The sequence below is a fragment of the Vombatus ursinus genome, unplaced genomic scaffold (genome assembly GCF_900497805.2).
Source record: "Vombatus ursinus unplaced genomic scaffold, bare-nosed wombat genome assembly UNPS02001287.1, whole genome shotgun sequence".
Classification (NCBI taxonomy): domain Eukaryota; kingdom Metazoa; phylum Chordata; class Mammalia; order Diprotodontia; family Vombatidae; genus Vombatus; species Vombatus ursinus.
The window spans coordinates 17,236,013-17,241,235 of record NW_020941065.1 but is presented as its reverse complement, the minus strand read 5'-3'; the positions used below and the strand labels follow the sequence as shown (position 1 = coordinate 17,241,235).

The following is a 5,223-nucleotide window of genomic DNA, read 5'->3' as shown; positions in this document are numbered from 1 at the left end:
TGGTATAATTGTATAATTGGTTTCCTTTGTAATTCTATGTATATTATGCTTGGAAAAACATGATTCAGAGAAGGGGTCCACAGGTTTCCCAGACTGCCAGAGGATTCTGTGACACAAAAAAGCTGAAAACCCCCTGTCTGAGACCATCTTCTATTTAAATGATGCTTCTTCCATTAAAACATAAACTCCCTGAGAGAAAGGGCCATGGTTTTCCTTTTCTTGTATCACCAGTGTCTGGAACAACGTAGGTACTTGATAAATTCTTATCGACTGACTGACAAAACTACTCTGTATTTATTTTCTAAATCTTATATTTGCTCTTCTGTGAAATTGTGGTATCTTCTCCACAGAATGTAAGTTCCTTGAGCAAGGGGCCTGTTTTCATTTTTGCCTTTGCATTGTGTATTCTTAGTTCAATACTTAATTAGTGTGTTAATCAAGTGCTGATTGATGTTCTAAAGTCCCTTCCCAATTTCTAGACCCAGAGATTCATTTCAGCAAAACATTTGGGAAGAAATGATTTGGGGGTGGTGGGAAGGGAGGAGATGAAGGAGAATGGTGGGATGAAGGAGAATGTTGTGAATTTTGGAGGTCAAGGGGATTTGGGACTTTCTTAGCAGCTAGCCAGGGGCAGCAAAGGCCGGCTGTGTGCCTGCCTCTCGAGCCAAGACTCCAAGAAGAAAGGCAGATTCAATACTTTTCCAGAAGCCCAGAAAAAAAAAAGTTATAACAAAGTTATAAAGGGAATGTCCTGAGTATCCCTTGAAAAAAAGATTTCCAGTAACCAGGAGCTGGGAATTAGGTTTTTGCCATATTGTCTGCTCCAAGTCTGAGACTACTTTCCCCTGCATTTCAGGTATGTAAAAGTTGGAAGGAAGCTAACTGCCAGTGGGTAAGATCTGCAAAAACAGAGAAAGCAAATGATTACTTGGCATGACTGTGTTCCCAAGAAAACTGGCCCAACCAGGTGAGTGACCTCCCAGTATAGTGGGCAAGAGCATTGGACTTAGACTAGCCTCAGCTCTGCTTCTGTGTGACTGTGGGTTTGTCTATTCCCCTTCCTGGGCCTCAGTTTCCCCATCTGTCAGCTAACATTCTAGGGCTCCAGGCTCTCCAAGACTGGGTATAGACTTGTTTAGCCTTCCCCAGTTGATGGACATCTACTTTATATCCAAGTCTTTGCTATTGCAAAAAGTCCTGCTATAAATATTTTGGTGTTTATGGAGCCTTTCTTATCAGCGGCCACTGTGGTATACCTTGAGGCATAATGCCTAGTAATAAAATCTTTATATCAAGGGTATGGACATTTTAGTTAGTAGTTTTTTTTTATTATTTTTTATTTTATTTTATAGTCAGTAGTTTTATTTGTATAATTCCAAATTGATTTCCAAAAAGGTTGTCACAGCACCACCAATAATACATCAGTGTGCCTATCTTCCCACAACCCCTCCAAAGTTGACTACTCCTATCTTTTGTCATCTTTGCTAATTTACAGGGTATAAGGTGAAACCGCAGGGTTATTTTGATTTGCATTTTTCTTATTCCTGATTTGGAGCATTCTTTCCTGTAGTGAATATTTTGTTATTCTTCTTTTAAGAACTGTTCATGTCCTTTGACCACTTATCTATTGGGGAATGGCTATTAGTCATATATATATGTATACCTATATACATATATATGTACACACACACACACACATATGTAAATTGTTTATCTGTCTTGGATACTAACCCTTATCAGAGAAATTTGAAACAATTTTTTTTCCATTCCATCATTTACCTTCTTATTGTAGGTGCATTATTTTTGTCTGTGCAGAAGTATTTCAGTTGCAAGTAATCAAAGTCATCTATTTCACTCTTTGTAATTGCCTCTATCTCTTAATTGGTTAAGAATACATCCACCCATAACTGTGAGAGGGATATGATGTTTCTGTTCTAATTTTTTAATATGATCTTTAATATTAAGGTCATGTACTCATTTGGAATATATTGTGGAATATGTCCTGTATAGATGTATGGGGTGTTCAGGGAGAAATAGCATTTCTGATGGGAGGACTTGCCGAATGCTTTTCAGGGCTGCTCATCTAGGTTTGGTGTCCACCTTCACCCAACTCTCACCCCTGGCTCCAAGAAACTAGCATGCACATTAGCCCCACCCTGGTAAAACTGTCTCAGGAGATGGGTAAACCAGGTTGAGGACTCACCCTTTGGTGAGTTGTGGGGGGGGTCTACCCCAAGCATGTGAAGACTTCCCCCAGCAGGATGGGCAGATGAGAACAATTAGTTCCAAGGGCCATGAGGGTGCTTGGTCAGACAGTGAAGATGCCAAGGTCATTCACTACATCCTGGGCTGTCACCAGACATCTTGACTTTGTCCTGCCTTGACTTCAGCGACTTTGGAAGGGGGGGTGCAGTTGAAAGCTTTGTGAAATTCTGCCTTACTTAAATCCAATTCCCACTCAAGTTAAGACATTATCCTGGGATGTCTTTGAAAGCAAAGGACAAACAACATGGAGGAACAACATTGTGAAATGTGGTGTAAGGTGTTGGTCTGATCCTAATTTCCGCCAGACTGCTTTCCAGTTTTCCCATTAGAATTTTTTTAATCATATAGGGAGTTTTCCCCTAGGTAATTTATGCTTTCCACTTTCTCAAATGTTGTTCTGTCATTTCTGATTCTCTTGTTTAGTCTGTTCCACTGATCTATTTTTTAGCCAACAGTAGACATTTTGATGACTGCTGCTTTATAGTATAGTCTGAGCTCTGGAAGTGCTATTCCATACAATTTGTCCCTGCTTCTTTTCATCATTTTCCTCGATATTCTAGATCTTTTGTTGTTCCAGATGAATTGTTATTATTTTTATCAAATTCTACAAAGTGTCCCTTTGATGTTTTGATTGGTATTGTAAGCTATTATTATCATCCCCATTTTACAGATGAAGAAACTGACTCAGGGAAGGTCACAGAGGCAATCAGTGTCAGACTCAGGACTTGACCTCAGGTCTCCTGGTTTTTTCTGTCACATTGTCCTGCCCTTTTTTTTTTTAACCTTAGAAATCATCTCTGAAGTTCTTTCCAGCTCAATCATTCAGTGATTTTGAATGGAGGAGAAGAAAATAAACATTGGTACCCTTTAACACATGGGGCGGGGTGGGGAGAGTCAGGCTTAATAAAATGAAATCGGTGGAGATGGTGGTTTGGGGCCTTTGAGCTCACCAAGCTCCGGATGGGGCTCGTGGCCCAGGAGAACACGGGTCTGGAGCTGGAAGGAGCCTCGCAGGCTACCCAGCACAGGCCCCTTAATTTCACACATGAGGAAACTGAGGCCCACTGAGGTGAAAGGGCTTGCCTGCTTATCCAAGGGCCTGGCACACAGTCAAAGTTTACTAAAGGCTTTTTCATTCATTCAGATAGTAAGCCTCAGAGGTAGGATTTGAACCCAGGTTTTCCAGAGTCAGTGCCACTTCCATATGTGATTTTACTTTGGGTTGGGCTGGTCCAGGAAGGCTTCCTGGAGGAGGAGGCGGCATCTGCACTGGGCCTAGAATGCTGGAGGGTTGAGATGAGGCAGGGGAGGGATAAGAAGAACAGCTCACAGATTTCCTGGGGAAGAGAGCTAAGTGAATTTTGGCCATGAACAAAGGTGGCTTTTTGTTTTGTTTTGTTTTGTTTTAAGGGAAATTAGGAGGGAAATGCTTCCCAGGGTTCCTGGATCAAGGAGGAGGAGGAGGAGGAAGAAGAAGAGGAGGGGGGAGGAGGAAGAGGAGGAGGGGGACAGGAGGAGGGGGGGAGGAGGAGAAGGGAGGAGAGAGGAGGGGGGGGGAGGAGGAGGAAGAGGAAGAGGAGGAGGAAGAGGAGGAAGAAGAGGAGAGGGAGGGGGAGGGAGGGGGAGGAGGGGAGGGGGGAAGAGGAGGGGGAGGAGGAGGAGGGTTTCTGTTCTGGCCTCGCTTCTCCTCTTAGGATTAACATTCCTCCTACTGGAGGCAGTGGCCAGGGGTCACCAAGGAGACCCCGACCCGCGGAGGCCCAAGGTCACAGGCGGCTGGGGCGTGTTGGGACTGGCTCGGGGCTCGCAGGACGTCCAGAGCTCACCATGGCCTGGTGCGCTGGGGGGGAGGAGGCTGCGCCCGCGAGGACCCCTCCCTCTCCGGGAGCCTCTCCCCTCCTCCTCTCTGGGTCGGGCTAGTCTTCCCTCTCCCCCGCCCCCCATTCTTTCCCTCCCTCCCTTCTTTCCCCCCTCCTTCCTCCTCTCTTCCCTCCCCCTCCCTCCTCCCTTCCATCTCCCCTCCCCCTTCCTCCTCTCTTCCCCTCCCTCCTCCCTTCCATCTCCCCTCCCCCTCCCTCCTCTCCTCCCTCCTCCCTCCCCTCCCCTGCCTCCTCTCTGCCGCCTGCACTTTGCAGACACTCCCTGACGAGCGGGGCTGCAGCTGCCGCCGCCGCCCTTTGTAGACGTTCCCTGGCGAGCCTGGAGCCCGTCGCCTCCCCCCCCACGCGGGGCTGCCGGGCCCTCCGGGCGGCATGGCAAGATGGCTGGTGTGTGTGTGTTGGGGGTGGGGCGGCCTGGGCTCGGGGGCCCGGAGCGCCTGGGCCGGCACGGCGGGCAGCCTAGTGGGGAGGGTGGACCGTGCCCGGAACTGGAGCCGGAGATTACCCGTGGAAGGGGCGTCCGAAGGGCAGTTTTGGGGAGTCCCTCCCCGTATTGGGTCCCTATGCCTCCCTCCCCCTCCTGGACCCCAGAGATTTGATGCAGCCCCAGCTTTGGGGTGGGGGGTCTGTTTGGGGGTTCAGCCCTTGCAGCGGGTCCCTATGCTTCCCTCCCCTTCCCACCTGGGCCAGCTTCTCATCACTCCCACCCCCATCCCCATCCCCATCCCCATCCCCATCCCCGAGAGAGGGGAGCTCCGGCCTCAGATCTCAGCCCAGGACTCCTGGGGCAGGGACACCCCCTGTTCCCAAGGAGATGGGAGGCCAGCAGGTGCCCCCACCCCCGCCGCGCTTCATGCCTGACGTTGTGGGCCCCTCTGATCCTTGGGGCACCAAGGATCTCCTCTCCCTCTTTCCTCCCCTGTAAAATGGGGGGGCTGAACAGATAACCTCCGAGGTTCCTTTTGAACCCCTAAATAAGAGGACCGTCAGTTTGCTGGGTATTGTGGTGGGGGTTCCTTTCCGGTGTGGATGGGGTGGGATGACTTTATTAATCTGTGATTCTGTGACCTCTTTGAAC

At 48.4% G+C, this 5,223-nt stretch overlaps 1 protein-coding gene across 3 annotated transcripts in view; it reads left to right on the top strand.

Annotated features, from left to right (window-relative positions):
- The first annotated feature begins 946 nt into the window (after positions 1-946).
- RHBDD3 (rhomboid domain containing 3) overlaps positions 947-5,223 on the top strand; it is an 18,728-nt gene continuing 14,451 nt past the window's right edge. For 2 of the 3 annotated variants that reach the window (XM_027863406.1, XM_027863397.1), the window contains exon 1: positions 4,382-4,532. The gene's annotated coding sequence lies outside the window, so the exon portion shown is untranslated. Of the gene's footprint in view, positions 968-4,381; positions 4,533-5,223 lie in introns of those variants that run through there. The other variant, XM_027863414.1, reaches the window with a different exon arrangement.